The 26739-nt window shown below is 42.1% G+C and overlaps 1 pseudogene; it reads right to left on the bottom strand.

Annotated features, from left to right (window-relative positions):
• Positions 1-25191, bottom strand: part of LOC141162416 (syncytin-2-like) — a 53813-nt pseudogene extending 28622 nt beyond the window's left edge.
• Positions 25192-26739: the final 1548 nt, after the last annotated feature.

The raw sequence follows: 26739 nt of genomic DNA, 5'->3' as shown, positions 1-26739 counted from the left end.
GACTCCAGGCTCCGCTGGTCTGAGGACACGTTCTCCAGGTCCGTCACCTCCTCTTCTGCCTCTGAAGGAGGATCCACCCTTGTAACAACAGCACACAGCATTACATTTTCTTTACTTTCACTTTCAGCCAAGAGTACAGGAGCAACCTTTTTGTGGCCCCTGCGCCGTCTACGACGAGAGGTGGACTCTCTCCCCTCGTCTTGCCCCTCCTGACTGACCTCTCCTTCTACTTCCGTAGTGTCACCGTCAGCTATGGGGTCTGTGTCACTCCCCATGATGTTGTGGACTACCAGGTCACCTCCCACTTTGACTTCACCCCCTTCCACTGGAGCTACCCCGTTATCAACTGTCACCTTGTCATTTTTAGGAGGTACCCACCCACAATCATCAACAATTTCCAGCTTTCTACACTCCACACTCTTGTGAAAATCCGCCCCCTTTTTAGACTCCGCCCCCTTTTTAACAACAACACCTGTAAGGGAATTTTTACACAAAACATCAGCGACAGTCTTAGGACTCAGTTCACAAGATCTCTTACCACCTCCCCGGGCACTCTGGGACAACACGGGCGCCCCCGGAGAGTCCATAGAATGGTCCACTGCCGCCATTCTATACGGTGCCCACAGCTTCTGCGGTTCCCGCACCATGTCCTGTAAGAGTTTCTCAAATACCTGATCCGGTCCCAACCGGCCCTTCAAACGCTCATTGGCTCCAGACACCTCTGTTGCTTTGCTCACAGCCATCACGGTACACTGTTCACACTTGAACTTCACCGCTCTCCCCGAAAAAATTTTCGTGGCCCCGCCGAGCAACCGCAAAACAGGACTTGGGTGCGATGTCAATCTTCACAACCCCGCCGAGTTTCAGCAAGATGCTTTAAACTTCGTGAGCCCCGCCGAGCCACAGTAAACCAGGTTTGAGTTCGACGACAACCTTCGCAACCCCGCTGAGTTGCAGCAAGATGCTTTGACTTTCGTGAGCCCCGCCGAGCCACAGCAAACCAGGTTTGAGTGTGACGACGACCTTCACAACCCCGCTGAGTTGCAGCCAGATGCTCCACCACACTCGTCGACCTGTACAGTTGCTCCCAGCAACCAGACTGCAATTGCCCCTAGCAACCAGACTGCAATTGCCCCTAGCAACCAGACTGCAATTGCTCCCAGCAACCAGACTGCAGAGTGCCCCTAGCAACCAGACTGCAGTTGCCCCTAGCAACCAGACTGCAGCTGCCCGCACTCTCAAACCACATGTAAGGCAGCGCTACTTATTATCCTGGGGGATACTCTCTTCGCTGCGTCAATCAACTCACATATGATCAGCTTTCCGTTTTCCAACAATGCTCAGCAGTTTATTAACTCTATAAACCGTAGTTCACACACATAAGTCCACGAGCCCAAGTGGCAGACCGGCCCACTTGGCTCTTATTACAGCCTTCCGCAAGGTAGTACTAAACAATGTCCATGTAAATGTCCATAACGCAAGAGTATTACCTTTTGCCGGCTTCAGCTGTAATAGTCCATTTCATACGCCACCACTGTGGCTCTACGGCTTCCCACACGTGGTCTCCAGCCGTCACTCCCTTTAAGGCTTACTGGCGTATTACATAGATCATGCCCAGGCTTCACCCTCCAGGACGCTTGTGTGGCACTCCGAGGCTTACTGGCATCCCCCACACTTTCACACAGGGATCCAGGCTTCACCTCCACCGGAGTCCACCAGGCCTCTTGTGTGGCACTCCGAGGCTTACTGGCATCCCCCACACTCTCACACAGGGATCCAGGCTTCACCTCCACCGGAGTCCACCAGGCCACTCCAGGCCTCACACGAGCGGTGTTCCCACCACACACAGGGAACAGCCTCGTGCCTCTCACACGGTGCCCACACAGGAGCTCCCAACACACAGGAACTCCTACACACCGGAACACACCCCCACAGGAACACACAGGGTTTATATATACTGCAGCGCACACACACACACAGATAGGACCTTAACTGTGTACATAAGGACCTGTGTGATGTCACGGTCATGTGACCAGTCAGTTAAAGGGGAAGGTACATGGTCCTTCAAACACACTGAACCATTAAAGGGATGTCTGTTACATCACAGGAGCTTTCTCCTATAATCATCCACCAAATCTCCACCAATCGCCACGGCCCACGGAGGGGCCACCACAGTCAGTGAATCCTTCCTTATTTAGTATAGAGTCTACCAATACTTTGGGCGTATTAGCCCAGCTGCGAAGCAAGCTGCACCGCCTGTGTATCTAATGAGAATTTTTAACTGCATCTAGCCTAGGCAGACTGTGGGGACCAACAACCAAACCCAGACACTCTGCATGTAACCCAGCCAATCATTTGATAGTATCGCTAGTAGCAGAGTCGCATGGGCTCTAAACCTTGCATAGCCTGTGCATTTTTTCCGATCGCTATGGATGACCCAACTCGTGTTATCTGTAACATTTGTCACCAAAAGCTAAGTAGAGGCCAAAAAATCCATAGTTTGAGCACTTCATGCATGAACCGTCACATGGATATGAAGCATAAGTTGCAGTGCAAAGCTCACTGTGCTACAATGCGGCCTAGCGGGCCGGGACAACCACCATCTGCCCCACCCGTGTCATCCTGGGGAGACTAAAAGCTACTGCGTAGTCTTTTCCAAAAATTTGAGGGAATTACCACGGGAATGGTTTGGAAGAGGTATAAGAGTTTAGGTAGGACGTTCATTTTTAGCATACTTATTCTGCCGAACCAGAAAAAATCCTTCACCGTCCAAGAAGTAAGATCTTTATGGAGTTGTTCAATAAAGGGCCCAAAATTAAGATAAAATAGACGGAAGAGGTCTCTATGAATATGAATTCCTAAGTATTTGATACCCTGTGAGGGCCAGGCAAAGGGAAAGTTGGACTGGATGGAATCCTGTATGGATTTGGGGAGGGAGACATCGAGGGCCTCAGACTTCGCTGCATTGATTTTAAAATTTGACCATGTAACAAAGTGATTTATTTCAACCATAACAGCAGGGATGGATATATGTGATTGAGTGATATATACTAGGACATCATCAGCAAATGCAGAGCACTTGTACTCGGTGCCTCCCAACTCAATCCACCTAATATTGGGGTTATCGCGAATTGATGAGAGCAGGTGCTCCATCACTAGGATGTATAAGAGAGGGGACAGAGGACATCCCTGCCTTGTCCCATTGGTGATTATGAAAGGTGATGAAAATGTTCCATTTATCTTCAGCCTAGCTGACGGATTGCGATACAGGGCCATGATTTTGGCTATAAAAGGGTCCCCTAGACCCCTACCTCAAGCTTTTTAAGAGAATAATATATGGCGTGCCAGGAGACTCTATGGAATGCTTTCTCAGCATCCAACGAGAGTATCTAATTACAAATTTTTAACTGCATCTAGCCCACGCAATACTTTGGGCCTAGTAGCAGTGTCTGCTAGTCAGCAGAGTAGCCACCGCCTGTAGATCTAATTACAAATTTTTAACTGCATCTAGTCCAGGAAATAATTTGGACCTAGTAGCAGTGTCTGCTAGTCAGCGGATTATCCCACCTGTTAAGCAAGCTACACCACCTGTAGTTTGGACACTTAATTTTTTCAAAGGAAATGCTTCGGGCCCCCGGGACACTCAGTGAAGAGCATCGGGGAGGCACCCCAAGGCACAGGGGCTGGGACTGGCGGTAGAACGCCTTGCGGTGGACCGCCAAGCTCGATCCTTATAAAAGCTTTTTAACTGCAGCAGCTTTAGTGGACGCTACTGGAGCTGGAATTTCCGCGGCTGCTGGCATGAGACTTGCCCTCCAATAGATCCTTGTAAAAGGATTTAAAGTGTACTCATTCAAATTACAGAGACAATTTAAATTAAAAAGCTTAGACCTGCTTCCACCGCAGGGGGGCTCGCTCGACCCACCAGCGGACAGGCACCAGTATTGGGAGAGGGGGGCTGGCCGTCAGGGTCCACCGCAGCTCTGGCACAAACCCGGCAACACAGAGGTCGCATGGGCAGGAACGGACTGGCTGTATCAGCTTCACACATTTTTGGTTTTAGAAGGGCATGACATGCCTATATCTGTGTCTCCCCCTCCTTTTACTCCTCCACCTCTTTTCTTTTCGCATGACTATATGTACTTGTCACTTTTCCATGTGTTAGTTGTGTCTTCTGAGCAGTTTGTCAGGTTTTGGACACCTTTGAAGGTGTTTTCTATGTGTTTCTATGTGTTTTTGTTTGCCTGCCATTGGTCTTAACGGTGTTCGACGAACAGTTCGATGAACCGAACCGAACTCGAACACTACGGGGGTGGCTCAACTCTACTTATGAACCCAGCTCACATAATTCATGGCACCACGAGGCACTGAGCTGTGCTAGCATGCGCAGCTCAGTGTCTCTGCTGCCTGACAGGCTGAATGCTAGCATCATGTCAGTGTTCAGCCTGTCAAGCTGATGTAGCAGAGCTGGACATGCCGTGGAACACAAAAGGACTATTATCTGCATGTCTGAAAGATGAGGAATATGGTTGTTTATTTTTTTAAGCTTTTTTACAGGGGACAAGGGCATCTGGAGGATTATCTTCACATCGGGAACAGGTGAGTATTATGCTGTTTTATTATCTTATTTTTGTTACTGGAGACATGGGCTTGAATTGAATGGGCGTACAGGTGCGTATAACTGTTTTTAATTTTTAAATAAAGGAGTCGCTGTCATTATTTAAAATGAAAGCCTTTATTCTGGGTGTTATTTATTTCAAATTTAACTATGGGTTTAGTAATGGGGGCGTCTTATAGACGCCTCTCCATTACTAACCCCTGGGCTTCATGTCAGCTGCCAATACAAGGCTGACATGAACCCCAACCCTATTACCCCACTTGCAACCGCATCGGGGCAAGCAGGAAGAGAGGAGGCTAAGTGCCAGATTTGGCGCATCTTATTGATGCTTTTTAGCATGAACGCTGGCATGATACGAACGTTCATGCTGAAGAGCAGGAGAGAATGACCCGCTGCAGCGAGAGCGGGCACATGAACTGCTGTGACCTCTGTGAGAACACCACTTACGCCATGAGAAAAAGTCTTGCAGATCTGCGCTGAGCTCATTGTTCACCGCGCTGAGCTGAGTCAGTGAGAAATAAACTGTCCAGATGCCACGATGACTTTTCACAGCCATAGCTTCTCTCTGCAGACTTCCATCTTCTCCAGTCTTCTGCAGCTCATCCCCACACAATGCCCTTAAAATTAGCAGTGGCATTATAATGCGTCTGAATAAAAATATCTGCCCTACACTGAGCCCCTGAATAAATAATTGCCCCTCACTATTTTCACTGCACATAATATGACCCACACACTGTCCCTCTTATGGTACATGACGTCTACACTGCCCTCTCCTTTTGATACTGGGTCCCCTCTTTACACTGTCCTCTCACACTGGGTCCCCCCTATAGGGTCAAGTCGCTATACTGTGCCCCCTCATCACACTCCGCACCTGGCTTACTATCCCCTCTTGGCTGTGCCTTTACACTGTCCCCCCATGCTACCACCCCACACTATTCAGTCTCTATTCTGTGCACACTCACACTTTTCTCCTCCCACACTGTCTCCCTTCAAATTCCCCCTGCTAACCATACTGTTTCTTCATATATTTACCCCCTCGTTCTCCATACTGTCTCCTCACACATCCCCCTCGATTCCCCATACTGTGTCTGCGCCCATCCCATCACCCTCACTCCCCATATTGTGTCCAAATACATTCTTCCCCTCGCTCCTCATAATGTGTCCACATACATTTCCCCCTTGCAACTCATACTGTGTCCCTACCCATCCCCCCACTCACCACTCTGTGTCGGCACCCATCCCTCCACTCATCATACTGTGTCTACACCCATCCCCCTACTCACCATACTGTGTCTGCACCCATCCCCCGACAAACCATACTGTGTCTGCACCCATCTCCCCACTCACCATACTGTTTTTGCACATACTTCCCCATACTGTTTCCTTATACAGTACAGACCAAAAGTTTGGACACACCTTCTCATTTAACGATTTTTCTGTATTTTCATGACTGAAAATTGTACATTCACACTGAAGGCATCAAAACTATGAATTAACACATGTGGAATTATATACTTAACAAAAAAGTGTGAAACAACTGAAAATATGTCTTATATTCTAGGTTCTTCAAAGTAGACACCTTTTGCTTTGATGACTACTTTGCACACTCTTGGCATTCTCTTGATGAGCTTCAAGAGGTAGTCACCGGAAATGGTCTTCCAACAATCTTGAAGGAGTTCCCAGAGATGCTTAGCACTTGTTGGCCCTTTAGCCTTCACTCTGCGGTCCAGCTCACCCCAAACCATCTCGATTGGGTTCAGGTCTGGTGACTGTGGAGGCCAGGTCATCTGGCGTAGCACCCCATCACTCTTCTTCTTGGTCAAATAGCCCTTACACAGCCTGGAGGTAAGTTTGGGGTCATTGTCCTGTTGAAAAATAAATGATGGTCCAACTAAACACAAACCGGATGGAATAGTATGCCCCTGCAAGATGCTGTGGTAGCCATGCTGGTTCAGTATGCCTTCAATTTTGAATAAATCCCCAACAGTGTAACCAGCAAAGCACCCCCACACCATCACACCTCCTCCTCCATGCTTCACGGTGGGAACCAGGCATGCAGAGTCCATCAGTTCACCTTTTCTGCGTCGCACAAAGACACGGTGGTTGGAACCAAAGATCTCAAATTTGGACTCATCAGACCAAAGCACAGATTTCCACTGGTCTAATGTCCATTCCTTGTGTTCTTTAGCCCAAACTTGTCTCTTCTGCTTGTTGCCTGTCCTTAGCAGTGGTTTCCTAGCCGCTATTTTACCATGAAGGCCTGCTGCACAAAGTCTCCTCTTAACAGTTGTTGTAGAGATGTGTCTGCTGCTAGAACTCTGGGTGGCATTGACCTGGTCTCTAATCTGAGCTGCTGTTAACCTGCGATTTCTGAGGCTGGTGACTCAGATAAACTTATCCTCAGAAGTAGAGGTGACTCTTGGTCTTGCTTTCCTGGGGCGGTCTTCATGTGAGCCAGTTTCTTTGTAGCGCTTGATGGTTTTTGCAACTGCACTTGGGGACACTTTCAAAGTTTGCCCAATTTTTCGGACTGACTGACCTTCATTTCTTAAAGTAATGAAGGCCACTCATTTTTCTTTACTTAGCTGCTTTTTTCTTGCCATAATACAAATTCTAACAGTCTATTCAGTAGGACTATCAGCTATGTATCCACCTGACTTCTGCACAACACAACTGATGGTCCCAACCCCATTTATAAGGCAAGAAATCCCACTTATTAAACCTGACAGGGAACACCTGTGAAGTGAAAACCATTTCCGGTGACTACCTCTTGAAGCTCATCAAGAGAATGCTAAGAGTGTGCAAAGCAGTCATCAAAGCAAAAGGTGGCTACTTTGTTTTACCATATTTTTTTTATTTTTAATAAACAATTTAACAGGGGAATAACAGACGTAGCATAAAAGTAGTGGCAAAAGAGTAATCGTAATAAGGGATAAATTCTGAGGGAAGGGGAGAGGGAAAGGGAACAAACGGGAATGGATAAACAGGAAAGATGGGAGAAATTTGTTCGTCAAATAGTATATACGATAATACATAAACTTGAGCAATTTAAGCACACATTACTATCATTAGCAAAAATTAAACATATTAATGAGCTAAACGTGACACACATTAAGATGTTCCAGCATTATGAGAGGGTTGAGGGAACTTAGTGAGCCAAATATCCCACTTCCTAGATAATTTAGGTAAATTATTGTTGATAAGAGCAAATCTGAGTTCAAATATTCTATGGAGATTCATCTTATCAACTAAGTCCTCCAAAGTGGGGACATGTGACTTTCTCCAAAAAAAAGCCAATGCGTTCTTACACACTGAAAATAAGTGAATCACCAAAGATCTTTCAAACGACTTATATGATTCGAGATCCAAGGATAGTAAAGCCATTTGAGGGGTCAATACTAAAGGTCTGCCTAAAAGATCATCTACCAAAGAAGAGATCTCAGCCCATAGATTCCGGATTTTAGGGCAGCTCCAAAAGAGATGTAGAAGATCTCCCTTAAGGCCGCATTCCCTCCAACAAAGGGGAGAGTTGCTGGGCTTTATATGGTGAAGCCTGATTGGAGTGTAATACCATCTGGTTAGAATTTTGAAGTAAGCCTCTTGTAAGGGCATAGATATATTAGAGGCTTGAGAAAAAAGAACAGCACTCTCCCATTGATCGGATTGGAAATTGAGTTTTAGATCTTTTTCCCAACGTATCATGTAGAGGTGTTTTTGGAAGGAAAGATCATTATTGAAGCTGTTATATATGTGTCTCAGGCTCCAAAAAATTTTGTGGGATGGGTTGCTTAACAGGTTCACCGAGGTTTCAGAAACAATAAGTTTACCAGAAGTAAATTCCAGAATAATGCTCTTTAAATGAGAGTATAAAAAGAAATCAGAAGAAGGTAAGTTGAATCTTTTTTTAAGAATTTGGAAAGGAATAAAGGCAGAAGCTTCATAGAAGTCTCCAATTTTCCTTAACCCTTTATTGTCCCACTGATCTGGAATGGAAGAGTTATACAGATCAGCAACAAAACCAATTGGAAAATTTTTGACAAAAGAAAACTTATCCATATCAGAATCTTTTAGGGGACTCTTTTTCTTTCTTTTGGCAATTTTTTTCCAGGCGTCAATAATCGCCTGGAAAATAGGATGGGAAGAATCATGAGTGCACTGTTTAAAGAGATGTCTAAGTAACAGTTCACGGGGAGAAGAGCCATTATTTAAGAAGGTCTCCAGAGTCATCCAAGCTGGGGGACTGTCAGAATTAGACCAATTACTGCTCTGTTTGATGAGGTTTGCCAAATAGTAAGCGGAAATATTAGGGTGACTCAGACCTCCGTTACATTTATTCTTGTACAATATATCTGCAGATATCCTCGCACGTTTATTATCCCAGACATAAGAATTAATCTGATTTTGAATTTTTTGAATAAAGATGTGAGAAATAGTTAAAGGTAAGTTGCGGAAAAAATACAAGATTTTGGGTAGAACAAACATCTTGATAGAGAGGACTCTACCCCACCATGACAAATCTCTTTTCAAAAAATCCATCAAATCTCCGCGGACGATGTCCTCAATCAGAACCAGGTTGTCAGAAATTGTTGAGTTAATAGTTTTACCAATACTGATCCCCAAATAAGTCAGATTGCGTTTAGCCAAACCGAAGGAAAATCTCGAGTGTAAAACCTCTCTCGTCTGGCGGTCCAGATTAATGTTTAAAAGTTTAGACTTCTCATTATTGATCTTAAAATAAGAAATCTGAGAGAATAGTTCTAGAACCTTCGAAACTTCCGCAACCGAATTTACTGGGTCCAGCAAGGAAAGCATAACATCATCCGCAAAGAGGCCGATTTTAAATTCTCGAGATGGGGTAGAAATCCCCCTAATGTCAGTGTTTTCTCTAATCCTCTGTGCCAAAGGCTCCATAGCCAAGACAAAAAGAAGGGGGGAAAGTGGGCAACCCTGTCTGGTACCGTTTGTAATAGGGATTGGGTTTGAGAGATAATTGTTAACATAAATTTTTGCTTGGGGGTTAGAATAGAGGGCCATAATTGTAGAGAGAAATTTGTTGTCAAAACCGAATTTAATAAGGGTGAGTTTAAGGTATAGCCAATTTAACCTGTCGAAAGCTTTTTCAGCATCTAAAGCAAGCAATGAAGTTGGGAGTTTCGCCGTATTTATCACCTTAATAATATTCAGAAGTCTTCTAGAGCCATCAGTTGCTTGCCTCCCACCAACGAAGCCAATCTGATCGTCATTGATGAGAGATGGAAGAATAGTCGATAAACGATTGGCCAGAATTTTCGAATATATCTTAATGTCAGTGTTAATTAGCGAAATGGGCCTATAATTTTTAACATTATCTCTCTCATCCTTAGACTTGGGTATTAGGGTAATGGTGGCTTCCAGCATTTCTGAGGGGAAGGAGCTTATTGAGGAAGCATGATTGAAAATTTTCGTGAGAGGGGAAGAAAGTAGGTCGCAAAAAGTTTTATAATACTCATTGATGAACCCGTCTGGACCCGGAGCCTTGAAATCTTTAAGTTGCTTTATTGTGTTAATAATTTCAAGGTTAGAAAAAGGCTTATTCAATGACTCGTGATCCAGAGGGCTCAATTTCGGTAGGTTAATGGAGGATAAAAATTTGTTGATTGCATCTGGGTGAGGATGGGGAATTAGAGGGTCAGTTTTGATGTTGTAGAGTTTTTTGTAAAAGTCTGCAAACTGGTTCACTATATCTTTAGGGTGGCAAAACGTTATTCCACTATTGTTTTTTATTTTATCTATTCTATTAATCGCTCTTTTACATTTAACTAGGCGAGCCATAAAGCGAGTAGGTTTATTTAGAGCCGCATAATAATTAAATTTTGATTTCCGAATAATCGCATCATAGGAGGAAAAAATTTCTGATTTTAGCTCTATCCTTAAATTTGAGAGCTCTTTTTGAATTATTGGGGAAGGGGAAGGAAGATTTATTTGTTCTAGTTCTTTTTCCCTAATCAGTTTTTGAAGAGAATTGATTTTTGTTCTTTTTTCTTTTTTTTCAGATGAGGATACCTGCATTAGTACACCACGAAGGACAGCCTTGTGAGCGCACCAGCTGGAGAAGGGATTAGATAAGTCTGGGGTATCATTCTCAAGGTGGCTACTTTGAAGAACCTTGAATATAAGACATATTTTCAGTTGTTTCACACTTTTTTGTTAAGTATATAATTCCACATGTGTTAATTCATAGTTTTGATGCCTTCAGTGTGAATGTACAATTTTCATAGTCATGAAAATACAGAAAAATCTTTAAATGAAAAGGTGTGTCCAAACTTTTGGTCTGTACTGTACATGCCCCCCATCTAAACCTTGCTCCTCATACTGTGCTTTCAAATTTCTCCCGCTCCCCATATTGTGTCTGCACCTGTCCCTTCCTTGCTCCCCAAACTGTTACCTCAAATCTCCCCCTCCCCGTTACACTAAATCTTTCCCACCCTCCAAACCCGTTACACTAAATCTTCCCCACGCCGTTTTCACACTAAATCTTCCCCACCGCCCATTACACCAAATCTTCTCCATCCCCTCATTACACTAAATCTTCCCCTTCCCCTGTTGCACTAAATCTTCAGTTCCACTGGAGCGCTTACCACCAATGTTGTTCGCGCCTCCGCAGTGCTGTGACATCAGCAATGTGATAACATGACCTGATCACTCTGTTGACATCTTCCTGATTGTAGTTGTACTGATGAAGAGGTATAATCACCTTGAAACGCGTTGTCAAATAAAACCGAATCCATACCACATCTGGTTTCCTATCGTATATTGGATCTTCAGCAGCAGGGGTTTTATATCCACTTTCATCTCTAAGTTTGCTTACTATCTGTTTGGTGGATATGCAGCAGCTGTCTTTAGGTGAGCAAATCTCGTTTTACTCTTTGTTTTGTAATCTGGATATGACCCTATTGCGCTATTTGTCATTCCAGTTTTTATCTAAACATGTTTCTTTGAATGAAAGCTCTTGTTTGAGACCTCCTGACAGAAATGATTGAGACATGGGCCAAGAACCCTCAAAATAAATAATTCAAAGGATGTGTTAAGATGTCTTCTTTCACTGACTCTTGCACAAGATATAACGAGCATAAAGGAGTTTCTATTAGAGAATCATAACACAGAAGCAACAAATGTTTAAGGTTCTGAATGGTGGGCCCATACTACAGAATCTTGGGTTTACGATCTTGAGTCAAATCATCAAAAGAAGGCCTTCTCATTTTAGAGAATTAGAGGCAGTAACATTAGCTTTGTTTGGTTCCATTAACCACTTCGCGCCAGAGCCTGTTTTTGCCTTCGTGACCGGGCCAATTTTTTCAATTCTGACCACTGTCACTTTATGAAGTAATTACTCTGGAACGCTTGAACTGATTCCCCTGATTCTGAGATTGTTTTTTTCGTGACATATTGTACTTCATGATAGTGGTAAAATTTCTTCGATATCACTTGTGTTTATTTGTGAAAAAATCAGAAATTTGGCGAAAATTTAGAAAATTTTGCAATTTTCAAACTCTGAATTTTCATGCCCTTAAATCAGAGAGATATGTCACACAAAATAGTTAATAAATAACATTTCCCACATGTCTACTTTACATCAGCACAATTTTGGAACCAAAATTTTTTTTCGTTAGGAAGCTATAAGGGTTAAAAGTTGACCAGGGATTTCTCATTTTTCCAACAAAATTTACAAAAACATTTTTTTAGGGACCACATCTTATTTGAAGTGACTTTGAGGGGCTTTTATGACAGAAAATACCCAAAAGTGACACCATTCCAAAAACTGCACCCCTCAAGGTGCTCAAAACCACATTCAAGAAGTCTATTAACCCTTCAGGTGTTTCACGGGAATTTTTGGAATGTGGAAGAAAACAATGAACATCTAACTTTTTTTCACAAAAATGTTACTTTAGACCCAATTTTTTTATTTTCACAAGGGTAACAGGAAAAATTAGAATACACAGTTTGTAGAGCAATTTCTCATGAGCGCGCTGATACCCCATATGTGAGGGAAAACCACTGTTTGGGCGCACTGCAGGGTTCGGAAGGAAAGGAGCGCCATTAGACTTTTGAATGTAAATTTTGTTTGAATAATTAGCTGACGCCATGTTGCGTTTGGAGAGCCCCTGATGTGCCTAAACAGTGGAAACCCCCCACAAGTGACACCATTTTGGAAACTAGACCCCTTAGGGAAGTTATCTAGATGTGTGGTGAGCACCTTGAACCCCAAGGTGCTTCACAGAAGTTTATAATATTGAGCTGTAAAAATAAAATTTTCACATTTTTCCCACAAAAACGTTTTTCATCCCTTAATTTTGCATTATCATAAGGGTAATAGGATAAATTGGGAACATTTTACGTAACATTTATCCGGCGCTCGAGGCTGAGCACTTACATCGGGGTTTCCATCTAAATTTCCAAGTGATGTAATTCAGATGAAACCCCTGCGAGATCCATTCACTGTAATGAGGCAGCAGAGTTACTCTGGACTCTGTCTGGCCTCTGTTTAGCGGTGTCCTTTTTTTCAGAAGTGCACAAAACTGTGGCCAATCGCACTTTTATGCACGCCTAAAAAAACTGACACTGTGGGATCACAGGCCAGATGGCATCCACAGTGGCCTATATCTGCCTCATTACAAGGAATCTTCCGTCATGGGTTCCGTCTGAATCACGTATTTCAGAGATTTTTACAGAGATTTACACGGAAACTCTGGTGTAAGTGCTCAGCGCAGAGCACAGGATAAATGTGAGCAGAGCCTTACTGCGATCTTTGGGAGACATAATAAACAAATCAGTAGCAGGTGAAGAATTGTTTTTATTTATTTTTTACGCCGTTTCTCGTGCGGTATAAGTGATGAGATTGCTTTATTCTTCGGGTCTGTGCGATTACAGAGATACCAGATTTATATCGGGTTTTTATGATTGACAGCTGTCACACACTAAGAGACGCTTTTTTTTGCAAAATCTAGTTTTTGCATCGCCATATTTTGAGAGCTATAATTTTTCCACATTTCGGCCGACAGAGTCATGTTATGGCTTGTTTTTTGCGGGACGAGTTGACATTTTTATTGGTACCATTTTTGGGTACATGACATTTTTTGATCACTTTCTATTCCATTTTTTGGGAGGTAAAATTAACAAAAACCAACAATTCAGGAATTGTTTTTTGAGCTTTTTTTTTATGCCGTTCTGCGTGTGGTAAAAGTGATAAGGCAGCGTTATTCTTCGGGTCAGTACGTTTACAGCGATACTACACTTGCTGTATATTTTTTATGTTTTGGCGCTTTTACACAATAAAACAATTTTATAGAAAAAATATTTTTTTGCATCGCTTTATTCTGAGCGCTATAAAACAAGATGACGTTTTCAGTTGTACCATTTTTATTTCCATTTTGCTTTTTGATCGCATTTTTTTCCACTTTTTGTTTGGCAATATGATGAAAAAGCATAGTTTTTTGCTCCGTTTTTTATTTATTTTTATTACGGTGTGCACAGAAGCAGTTAATTAGTGTGACAGTTTTATAGATCGGGTTGTTTCGGACGCGGCGATACCAAATATGTGTACTTTTTTTGTTTTTGCATAAATTTACGGATTTATTGGATTAATATTTTATTTATTTATTTTTATTTATTTTGTGATTTTTTTTAACAGTTTGAAAACTTTTTTTGACTTTTTTTTACATTTTTACTTAGTCCCTGTATGGGACATAAATTTTTATTTTTCTAATCACTGATGTCATGCAATGTAATAGACATGTATTACATTGCATGACATCTTTGCTGACTGTTTCACACTGTGTCTCCGGCCAGGTTTCAGCTGCAGGCTGAGTCTAGCAGGACACCATATATGGCAGATCTGGAGGTGGTCATGTGACCTCCAGCTGCCATAACAACGGCAGGTCCTGGAAGATATCAGGGGGCCGTCGGAGAGGTAAGTTGACGACCCCCTCTCCTCTCACTATCTTCTATATGCCGCGATCACTATAGATCGCGGCATATAGAAGACAGCAAAGGGTTAACATCATTGGGACATGATCCAATCAGGTCCCGATGATGTCCCCTGTCAGAGCTATCGCTCTGCACCGGAACCGCAGCGCTTGCAGGACACTAGGGGTCCTGAGCGCTGTGGGACCACCCACCATTTTTAAACGTCGGCGCTGCACAGAGCCCAGGCAGCGCCGACGTTTATGTACAGTGGGCGGTCCTGAACCGGTTAATTTGTGAAAGGGAAGGCAGCTTCAATCCAGTCAGACAATACTGCTATGGAATCTGTGAAGTGCAAAACAATCATGGATTAGGCAGAAAACTGTTTTAGGGGTTTAGGGAATTTCAAAGGTTTGGCAAATTAACAATCACACTTACTCAGCAGAATAGTTTTGAAACTAGCAGAATGGTGGTAGGAACTGAAAGAAACCAGATATTAATCTAATGTCATACAGCGAGCACTACAAGCTGCAGACTTTTGGATAGGAGCTAATCTGCAATACCTGGGTGTGGCCACTGCTGCTGTTGTTGGTTGCAGCTGGTCGGTGAGGGTGCTAGGTGTTGGATCCACATTGATCAGATATTGGTAACCTAACCTTAGGATAGGACATCAATATAATATTTCTATAAAATGCCTATCTATTATTTTTCAATGTTACTATGTGTTGTGGTCCTAGGATTAAATCTGGTGAAAATTTATGCTTTGGATGCTGCCTTTGCACTAAAGGTAAGTAAAATTACAGGTGGAACAGATTTTAACTTTATTCATTACTTGTTCTTCATACATTATTCTTTAAACAGCTAAACAATATACTTGTTCTTTTTTGGAACAATTACATAGTGATGTATGGTTCCTCCCCATAGCATTTTATATGTGCGTACATGTTATCTCCTTGTCCGCAATCTACAAGCTAGTTGTTTTGATTTATTTACTTCATTAAGATCCTGCTTTCTACTCTTTCCTCAATGTATCATGCTTTGAATGCTAATATTACACTTTATTTGCCATTTATCATGGTGTAGCTCCATTCTCTGATTTGAATGAATTCACGTTCAGTTAGTAAAAATAGATAGAATGTACAAAAATGTCTATCTATCTATCTATCTATCTATCTATCTATCTATCTATCTATCTATCTATCTATCTATCTATCCCTCTATCTATCTATCTATCTTTCTATCTATCTATCTATCTATCTATCTATCTATCTATCTATCTATCTATCTATCTATCCCTCTATCTATCTATCTATCTATCTATCTATCTATCCCTCTATCTATCTATCTATCCATCTCATATCTATCTATCTATCTATCTATCCATCTCATATCTATCTATCTATCTATCTATCTATCTATCTATCTATCTATCTATCTATCTATCTATCGGTGGCGCTTTAACCTCTTCACAACCTTTGATGTTCTTGTATGTCAAAAGTTGTGTCCCTACCTTTGATGCAGACTCGCACGCCAAGCCTGCAACTTTCTCCACACATGATGGCTGATTTAATCAGCCATCATGTGCCTTTAACAGCCGTGGGTGGAGTGGAGATCCGCCTGCGGCTGTTAACCACTGTTAATCTCTGACAGTGGCATTTAGCAAGTGGCAGCAGGGGATGCGTCTTTCCATAGTTCCATATGCGTGCTTGTGACTGTTCGCGGGGCACCGATATATTGTCATGACAGCCGGGGATTTGCTGAAGACCCCGTGCCGGTCATTACGATCCTCCTGTCCATATGAGATCGTGATTTTCTCTATACATACAGTGCTGATGCACTGCTATGTATAGCACAAGCGATCGAACGATCGCAGCTTCAAGTCCCATACGGGGATTTTTAAATCCAGTAAAAAGTGATAACATTTTTTAAAATAATCTGAACCCCCCCTCCCCCACAAAAGTTCAAATCTTTTGCCCCATTAAAATAAAACAGTTAAAAGAAATGAAAAAAATACACATATTTGGTATTGCTGTGTCCGTAAAAGTCCAATCTATCAAAATATAAAATGAAATAATCCTATTGGTAAACAGCATAACAAGAAAAAAATCAAAATACCAGACTGTTTGGCCACTGCAATATTGCAATATAATGTAGTAAGAGGCGATCAAAACATTGTATCTACCCCAAAATGGCATCACTAAAAACATCTGCTCAGGGAAAAGAAAATAAGCCATCAAACAGCCCCATAGTCCAAAAAATGAAAATGTTAAGGGTCTCAGAATATGGCGACAAAAGCAGATGGAATTGTGCATTATGATGAGCTATTGGACTGCAAAGGGCCAATATTTTGTTCTTACAAGGTGCCGTCTTCTGTCTGTGTCCACCAGTGGATGAAAGTAATGAGAGGAACAAAAGAGTATTGGTAATTGAAATAAGACTTTCTTTACTTTCAGACACAAGATGACAGCTACATGTCTGTAGTTTTTAAAAGTACAGTACTTGCAATCTTATCTTACAACAGCAGAGGTGGGGATTCTGGGATAAATATGGCATTTCAGTGCAACCTATTCCAGGACAGTCCCTTGGATCTATATTTATCATCCGGAAGGCTGAACTACCTGCTTGCACAATATTACTGAGTGTTATGCAAAAAAAGAGAGCATGGACCGCACCTCCAAAAAATCATACAATGATCTAATACCTCTCAGCAAAAATATATATAGCTGAACATGAGGTTCTTAGTTTAACATTCTGATCAGACTGTATGAAACCCACACGTTAGGACCCACTAGGAGGTTTGCAGTGACGTTCAGTCGGCTTCATACAGTCTGATCAGATTGCTAAACTAAGAACCTCATGTTCATTTTTATATATTTTTGTCGCGAGGCATTAGATAAATGTATGATTTTGGAGGTGCTGTCCATTCTCGTTTTTCAGCGTATTACTGAGTGTTGCTTGACATGACTCCTATATTCTCTATGGGCGATCTTCCATTAAGCTTTCTCTGTAACTTTGACAGCTGGGGATCAGGGAAGGTAATGTATTCCTCCTCCTTGATGGGTAAACAGTCATGCTGTGCTACAGTTTCAGATGCTCTGCTGTTTCAGCCATTCCTTACTATGTTTTTTCCACCGCGGAAATGCATTAAAACTGCTTGGTAATAGGTCTGCCATGTAGAGCAATGATAATCCGCATGTGCTGTGCACATGATGCGTAAGTTTCCGCTGCGGATTATCATTGCGGCACAAACTGCAGCACAACCAATTTAGGCGCTATTTCGCCGCGAAATCGCGTCCATTGACTTGCATTGAATCGCAGCAAACCCGCATGTATAATATGTATACATGCGGATTTGCTGCTTTTCAATGTAAATCAATAAGCGCAAAATCGCGCTGGAATCGCGCCGCGGCTGGTACCCGGGAGGGAGCGGAGACTGCTACTCCTCTCATCCAACCACTGTTGTGGTTGATAACAGCGAGAGCAGCGTGGATGGGAGAAGCAGCAGCCTGCGTCTCCCAGCCCGCGTGCCAGCGCCAGTAAAAAAAGAGTAAAAAAGTGAAAATAAAATAAAAAATCCTTATACTCACCTGTGCGGCGGCCAAGTGTCCTCCTCTGCGATGTTGTCCCATCGGAGGCTCACTGTACACTGCTGGGCGTGGGCTCACGTCTCGCAGTTTACTTACAGGAGCTGCGGTGACGTCACTGATCACCTGATGGTCACGCGACCATTTATCCACGTGGTTAGTAATGGGGGCATCTTATAGATGCCCTCCATTACTAACCTGGGCTTCACGTCAGCTGACAGTACAAGGCTGACCCAGAACCCCAACCCCATTAACCCCTGCCACCGCTACAGGGCTACATCTTATGGATGCACCATTTCTGGGACTGCTGAGGGGTGATGTTACTAGCCGCAGAGGGGCTATTATCCATGGCCCCTTCCATGGCTATTAATATCAGCCCGCAGCTGTATAGTTTAGCCTTTGCTGGCTAGATTTTATAGGGGGACCCCACGTCAATTTTTTTCTGGGGTCCCCCTGTAATCTAGCCAGTAAAAGGTAAACAAACAGCCATTTTTTAAAAAATGTTAGGTTCTGTGCCCATAATTCTGACGTAGCAACGCTTTGGACACAAATTTTTTCTGCGTCCAAAACGTTGCAGTCTATTGAACGCAGGTAAATCCACATGTGTTCACTGAACCATGCGTATTTACCGCATTCAATACTCTCTAGTTATTCAATTTCTGTTGTGGAGACTAGCGACTCCGCAAGAGAAATTGACATGCTGGGGTCCTGAAAGACGCCCTGCATGTCATTGTCCATGGGTGATTTGCAGCCTCTGATACACGCATAGCGGACATGAAATTTCTAGAGATCTCATCCACTATGCTGTAACATCTGGATGCTGCGGGTTTGATGCTGCATATTCACGCAGCGTCAAATCTGCAGCAGCTCCTGACTGTGGCCACGTACCGAAACTCACCCGCAGCGTATCAATTTCTGTAGCGGACACACCAGTCTCCGCTGCAAATTTTGGCCGATTGTAGTGTCATTATATGCGGTGGATTCACATGTACCGACAACAAAAGTGCATTATTACTAGTATTAGAACACTGCATTTTGGACGCAACATAAATACGTTGTGTCCAAAGCGCTGCTGAGTGCTGATCGGGGGATGTAGTGGCTAACGATCCAGCTGTCGCATAAATTACATGAATAGAAATGCTAATGAAGATTGGGGGAATGGGACTGGCTGACACCCAGCTCTTTTGTTTGGTGATGTCAAGGTGTCAATCAGACCTTTTCATGACCAAACAAAGTAAAGAAACACACAGACACAGTGTAAACACTTTATTATAAATACAACAGACCCATTCTTTAATAATTTAAATGATCCTATAAGCTCGCCCCAGTTCTTATGGTAATCCAAGGGCTTAAGCAATGTCCCACCAACTTTATTTAGCTCCAAAAATCATTCATTGATGGTCAAAAATGCTTCAAAAACTACTTAAAAAAACGCATGTAAAAACGCACGTAAAACGCGTCAAAAACGAGTCAAAAGCGCATGTAAATCCGCATGCGTTTTTTTCTGCCAGGGAGAGGCAAAAACGCTCAGGAAATTTCTGCTTCAATTTCTGAACGTGTGCACATACCCTTATGTGGACCAGGCCCTACTCACCTGACTACTTTGTACCAGATAGTTGAGTGGTGAGGTTAACCCTGTGGTGTGTGAAATGTCATAACATACACAGTAATAAAATATATAGCATAAAACAGTACAGATCAATACATAAAGCAGTGAAACAGCCTAAAGAATAATTTCTTACCCCCAACTTTGGGGCATTATACTTCCACAATATGTCTTTAGGATTAAGGTTAGGACTTTGATTTGACCATTACAAAACTTGAACTTTATTTTTCTTTAATTAGAAATGAGTGAATCGATATGCAGAGGATCGAATTTGAGTCAAATTTCCTGAAATACTTTGAGATTCGACGCACAATTTGCATAAAAATACAAATAGTTGCCAGGAACCAATTCTCACATTGGTGATGCATCAGTGAGAGTGCAAATGTTGGTTTGCTTGGCCAAGCAGACTTTCCCATAATACTCAACATCTAAGACATGACATACCAGTTTATAAATTGGATTTTCATAACTTGTACAATGGTGTTCACTACACCACTGGGTCATCGGAGATCAGTGGTTCCCAGTGGAGTAGTCAGGTGCAGGACTGGTAATATTTATGACAGAGTTAGACTCCATCTCCAGATTCATCAGGTAAGCAAAGTGGATCATAGTAAAACAAAATGTCTCTCTCCCCTTTCTTCCATCCACGCCACACTTCCTGTTCAGTACTGAAATCCATGCAAAATTATTTGCTGCAAATCAAGCTTTTGGGGAAAATTTGACTGAACTGGTGAATTTGAATTTCAAGAGACCCGCTTATCTCTCTCTTTATTCTTTTGTAGAATGACTTCTGAGCTTTGAGTAGTTTTCTTGCTGCATGAACCTTGTTGAATTTGCTGATAAAATTCAGAATTCATTGTTTCATCAATGAAGGCAATTAGTTCTGGCCCAGATGTAGAAAAAGTGCTCCAATCCATGATACCACCACACAAGTGTTTCACATGAATTATGGGGTTTTCATGCTGTAATGCAGTGTTATTTTTTCTTAAAACACTTCTTCATTTAGAGCAAAATTCTCTATTTTGGTCTAATCTCTCAACAAAACATTATTTTAATAGCCTTCTGGCTTGTTAAGGTGATCTTTAGAAAACTGTGGACAGACAGCAAAGTTCTTTATGGAGAGCAGTGGCTTTCTCCTTGCAATCCTGCTACGCACAGTGGAGATGTACAGAACAGCCTCTTAAGTCTCGACATCATAAGATGTTGAAATTGTGGGATGATATGGTGCTTAAGAGTGGGATCCATTCTTATCAGAAATTTATGGAATATCCTTTTTTGATGCACTTTTCTATGGGGCTCTACTGGATTCCTACAAAGTCAAAGCCATAACAGATGCTATAAATCAGAGTTGTCAAGCAATATATGGTGGCATCTCATATGTCTTTGGGTCCATAGTTTGGAATAGCATAATTTACATGTGCCTCTGGCACGTCTCAACATTGGGTTAATACCTCACCAATAAGTTGGGATTTTAAATATACATGTAGTTTTGATAACTGATGTGTAGGGTGGTGGCACTATTAGGTCTGCCCTTAGGAACCTGCTGCAAGAGGGACAAGCACCACAGTTGTCTAGGTAAGTAATCCAGAAATAAAGAAAAACTTGCGCTGGTAACACAGGTCAAATAAAGATTTCTTTGGGATGGTGTATATAAATGCTTAAAATAGAATAATTTTGATAAAATGAAAATAAAACAATCAAATACAGACACAAGAACAAGTGACAAGTGACTATGCCCCTCAGACTCACGGATGATGAATGTCATCAAGGTGTGGTGGCGTAAATGGCGCGCTGAGCTGTGCCTTCTTGGCACTAAGTAGAGAAATCTTGAGACTTGAGTAGGTACCCTTACACCAATTAGTTGGGTAATTGGGTTACTAATGGATCAGGTAATCTTGTTCCCATTATGTGCCTTTAGATTACTTAACACCCTAGTGTCTAAACAATAACTTTCTCTCCCCAGAATTACCCATAACATTGACAAAAAGACCACCCTATACCTCTTATCTTGGACCACAACAACCAATCTTAAGTGTCCCCTACTGTTCTATCTCATCTTTTTAGACTATTTTACTATTTAGTTACTTTTAGCAGTCTTATCACTTGTTCTTGTGTCTGTATTTGATTGTTTTATTTTCATTTTAATAAAATTATTCTATTTTAAACATTTCTATACGCCGTCTCAAAGAGATCTTTATTTGCCTTATGTTACCAGCGCAAGTTTTTCTTTATTTCTACTTTTGATAACTGATTAACAAATTAAGTATTGTTCTACTCTTATTTCCTTAAAGCGGAAACCAGATCACAATGCAAACTGCATACATTATTAAAAATATATCTTAGTCCTATTGAGACTGGTGAACTTACTGTGAAAATCTACATCAGAATGAATGTATAATCATGATATTAAGTATTTAATGAGTCATGCTACTGATCGAAATATCTCATGAGTCGCCAGTGTATTCAATCTCCATCCACTTAGCCTGACTGCCAGCTACAGCTTGTACTGAGCAGTGTGAGTTCTCAGAATCAGGATCAGAAACACTGATGAGCTGTCAATCAGACTAGCTGGATGAATATTGAGTTACATAGTTATATAATTTGAAAAAAGCAGAGGTACATCAAGTTCAACCTTTCTGCACCAGTTATACATTCCCTATCGCTTAGTTATAACCCACAATGTCATTTGCTGTGAGAAAAGCATCAAGCCCTTTTTAAATGCTGACATAGTGCCTGCCATTACCAGCTCTTTTAGTAGGACATTCCACAGTCTGTCTGCTCTAACTGTAAAGAACCCTTTCCTGTTTAGCTGCCCAAATCGCCTTTCCTTCACATGTGATAAATGCCTCTAGTTCCTAAGGTCTTTGTCAGAAATAAGTCATGTGCCACTCCTTTGCATTGGAGTCTTTTTTCTTGCTAAACAAGCCCAGCTTTTCCAACCTCTTAATCGTATGGGAGGCCTTCCATCCCATGTAATAATCTAGTTGCCCACCTTTGAACTGACTGTAGCTTTGGAATATCCTTTTTACAATGTGGAGCCAAAAAGTGAATCCCATATTCTAGATGTGGCCTTTCAGGTGATTTATAAAGGGTTAATAATACATCAGGATCACAGGATTTTGAGCAATGCTGTTTAGTTTATTTGTAATCAGAATACCCAATTCCTTTCCTTGTTTCACACAGGAATATACAGCCATTCCGGCATGAATTTTCAAGGTATATACGGCATCTTTATTAGATCTTAGAGAACTATTTAGTCATGTATGCAGCTAACATTGTGAAATATAGTGACACATCCACTTTACAGTCTCTTTTACAAGAAATCTAAATCCATTAATGAGCTTGTTGCATAGTTGCATATAGTTACATAATTATATCGTTTGCAAAAAGGCATAGGTCTATCAAGTTCAACCTTTCTTGACCAGTTACACATTCTCTATGTCGTCACTGCATTCTGGGTCTTCTATCCTTTGGATTACGATATCGGAGAGAATGAGACACAGGACAGGATGTTTGTGTCTAAACATGCTCTAAACTTTATTACAAAACACAGGGTTGATATACACCCTGAAGGCAGGAAACAGATTTACCATATATGGTTCGATTATACAGTTTAGCTGAACAAGCGAAAAAGCTGGTTTCTGTATGCTTTAAAATATTTAATTAGACGTATCTAGCTAGCAAGGCCACGTTATCTTCTTGCAAGAACACATTATTGCTACAAGAAGAAACATCTGGCCAGGGAGGACACGTTATCTTCTTAGCAAGGACACGCTATTGATACAAGAAGGAACATTTCAGCTTGCTGTTGTTTTCATCTAAAATAACTGTCAGACTTATATAGCATAGATGGGGTCTTTAAACTTGAGGGACTCCATCTTCTGCTATAACATTCCATCCTTTTGTTCCTTCATTTATCAATACGAATCTCTATGTTTTCTTTTAGTACAACGCTGAATACACATTAGAAAAAGCTTAAAAACCAAATAAACCGCAAGGCACATTAGTAAAACCTGAAAAATCGCTTGTACTATACCAGCCAACCACCCACCGATACCTTTAAACCAATTTGCGGGATTTAGAAAGGAAAAGGTGTTTGCCCACCAGGAATCCTGATTCTTGAGGTTGGCCTCATCATAAAGTCTCCTTAATTTTACCACGTCTTCCAACTTATGCTTCAGCGTCAGTACACTAGAATTGTCTATGTAATGGCAGCATGCGGGCCCTATTATCTGGCACATCCCTCCTTGTGCTGCTGTTAAATAATCTAGTACAAGGGTATGTTGGTTCGTGACAATAATCAATTGATTCTGTACTGCAAGAGATCCGTTAACTACTTCTAAAATATCCCAAATCTGATCATCAAGATAGTCTGTAGCTTCTACTAATTTATCTCACATTTGTGTCAACATAGGGTATATAAACAATGCACTGAAAATTTTGTTTACCCCTCCCATTTGAACTATATGGGGTCTCCCACTTGGTCTTTCTTTATTGTCTGCTGATCGCTTATGCAGTGTATGTTTTGGGATAGACAAAGGATCTAGCTGGTCTGGAGTAACAATATAAGTTGCGGGTGTCAATCTGGCTAAAGTACAAGTTCCTGTTACTCCTACTGGGAGCCACTTGAAAGCCTTGTCTCCACATACCCAATACATGGATAAGGGGAGATTCCATAATGCTGAATGTTTCAGTATTAAACGGTGAACTAAATCAACAAACTTAGAAACATTTGACATCATACACCACCCAGGCTGCTGACCTAAGGGAGAACAATAGCCAGCATCAGGATTGCCACACGTAGGTGCACCTTTCTGATAACTTAAACTTTTATTACACTGTAGATTGCCAGGTATTTTGGCACAGGTATCACTTGTCCCGTTTTTAAAATAGACATTATTCACCCAATTAGAAGTGTGTAGATATCTTTCCAACAGGGAAGGTTTAAAGGCATCACTACTGTCTGAGGTGTGCTTGAAACTTACTTTTAACCCTTGTTGTGGTATCTTACCAAAATCAGTAATTTTTGTTTTGTTTCGGGGTACCCACTCCCCACCTTTAAATGCTAAATACAACCTGGGAATTATTTGACCCGTCAGGTTCCCTTGCCACCACGGAAATTCTGTCCATCCTACTATGGGAATCCCAACAGTGGTATTCCACAGTCTCTGTGTGGCATTATTGGCCCAAGTATCTGAACAGTTCACCCAAAAGTTTATCTCTTCCCATGAGACTGGGACAGCGAGAAAGGGTATGCTAGTGGATGTCACAGGGGCATGTGTACATATCCAACAGTTAGCAATGGTCTGGTTTTGCTCCTTTAGTCCATCGATTAGAGCAAGATGGTGTTTAATGAATCTATTGTCGTCTCCATCTGTGGTGCTCAACCTAGCCCATGCACCTGTGGTTGTAAGTATGCAGGTAAGTATAAACAATGTCATCATTCTTTGTCCGCTGGTTCTCCTAGTATCTTTTTGCAATGGGATGCGTGGATCCAGGTCTCTTTTCCCTCTAGCTTAACGGCTGTACTTGTGGTCAGCAGAACTTGAAAGGGTCCGTCAAACCGTGGATCTAGGCTTTTTCTCACGTGTCTTTTTATAACCACCCAGTCTCCAGGTTGCAGCGTATGGCTACTAGAGTCTTGATTTGGATCTGGAAGAGAACTGAAGACATTATCATGTATTTGCTTAATCTTTTTGTGTAAAGCCCTCACGTAGGAACTTAGCACATGGTTGTTCATTTCCAATGCTTGCGGATAGAAACACCCTAGGCTGGGTACGTTGCCAAACAATATCTCATATGGAGAGAGTCCAGTCTTTTATTAGGCGTGTATCTTACTGAAAACAGAGCAAGCGGTAAACAGTCCGGCCATGGTTTTCCTGTCTCAGCCATGGCTTTCTGAATTTTTAATTTCAATGTCCCATTCAGTCTTTCCACTTTACCACTACTTTGCGGGTGATATGGGGTGTGGAATGCTTGTTGAATTCCTAGAGCTGACATGACTTCATTCATTATTTCACCTGTGAAGTGTGTACCTCTGTCACTCTCAATTACCTCTGGTACCCCATACCTGCAGACCACCTCCGCAAGCAGTTTCTTTGCGGTTGCCGCAGCCGTGGCTTTGGCAATTGGGAAAGCCTCTGGCCATCCTGAGAACAAATCAATACAGACCAACACATATTCCCATGATCCTGACTTTGGCAGCTGAATATAATCAATTTGCAGTCTCTGGAATGGATAGAGGGGCCGGGGGGGGTGTTTGGGTGGTGTTTTAACTAGTCTACCCTGCTTATGTGCAGCACATATCATGCACCCTTGTATCAGGCTTTCTATACAGGTGGAGAATCCTGGTGCCACCCAATGTTTCTGCATCACACTCATCACAGCCGTTTTTGATTGGTGTGTCAGCCCATGTAGTATCTGGGCAGCTGCTGGGTACAGTGCCCTTGGAAGGCATCGTCGTGTCCCTTTCCCCCATACCCCATTTGCTTCATTCAGGCATGCACCTTCCTTTAACCACTTATCAACCTCCTCCTTTTGAGCCTGAGTCTGCATTTGGGATAAGATGTCCTCTGACACAAAGGGGTTTTTAGGGGCACTTAGCTGACGTACTGTTGACCCTTGTTGCGGCTTACAGGCTGCTGTTTTGCCGCTGCATCTGCCATCGCATTACCTCTACTCACCTGGTCGGTGCGTCTGGTATGTGCCCTTACCTTTATGACGGCTACTTTTTTGGGTAGTTGTAGTGCATCAATTAACTGCTGGACCGCATCAGCATTCTTAATGGGGTGTCCTGCTACCGTCAGGAAACCTCATGACTTCCATATGGGACCAAAATCATGCGCTATACCGAATGCGTACCTAGAATCTGTGTAAATGTTAACAATACTACCTTCTGCTAGTTTACAGGCCTCGGTTAGGGCCCTAAGTTCGACCTCTTGAGCCGATTGGTGTGGGAGCATTGGTTCTGCCTTGATTACTGCATTGAGGGA

The sequence above is a fragment of the Phyllobates terribilis genome, unplaced genomic scaffold, assembly GCF_046119375.1.
Source record: "Phyllobates terribilis strain yellow unplaced genomic scaffold, ASM4611937v1 Scaffold_1__5_contigs__length_1240528914, whole genome shotgun sequence".
Classification (NCBI taxonomy): Eukaryota; Metazoa; Chordata; class Amphibia; order Anura; family Dendrobatidae; genus Phyllobates; species Phyllobates terribilis.
Note: the sequence above shows the minus strand (reverse complement) of the source record. Positions and strands in the feature narration are given on the sequence as shown.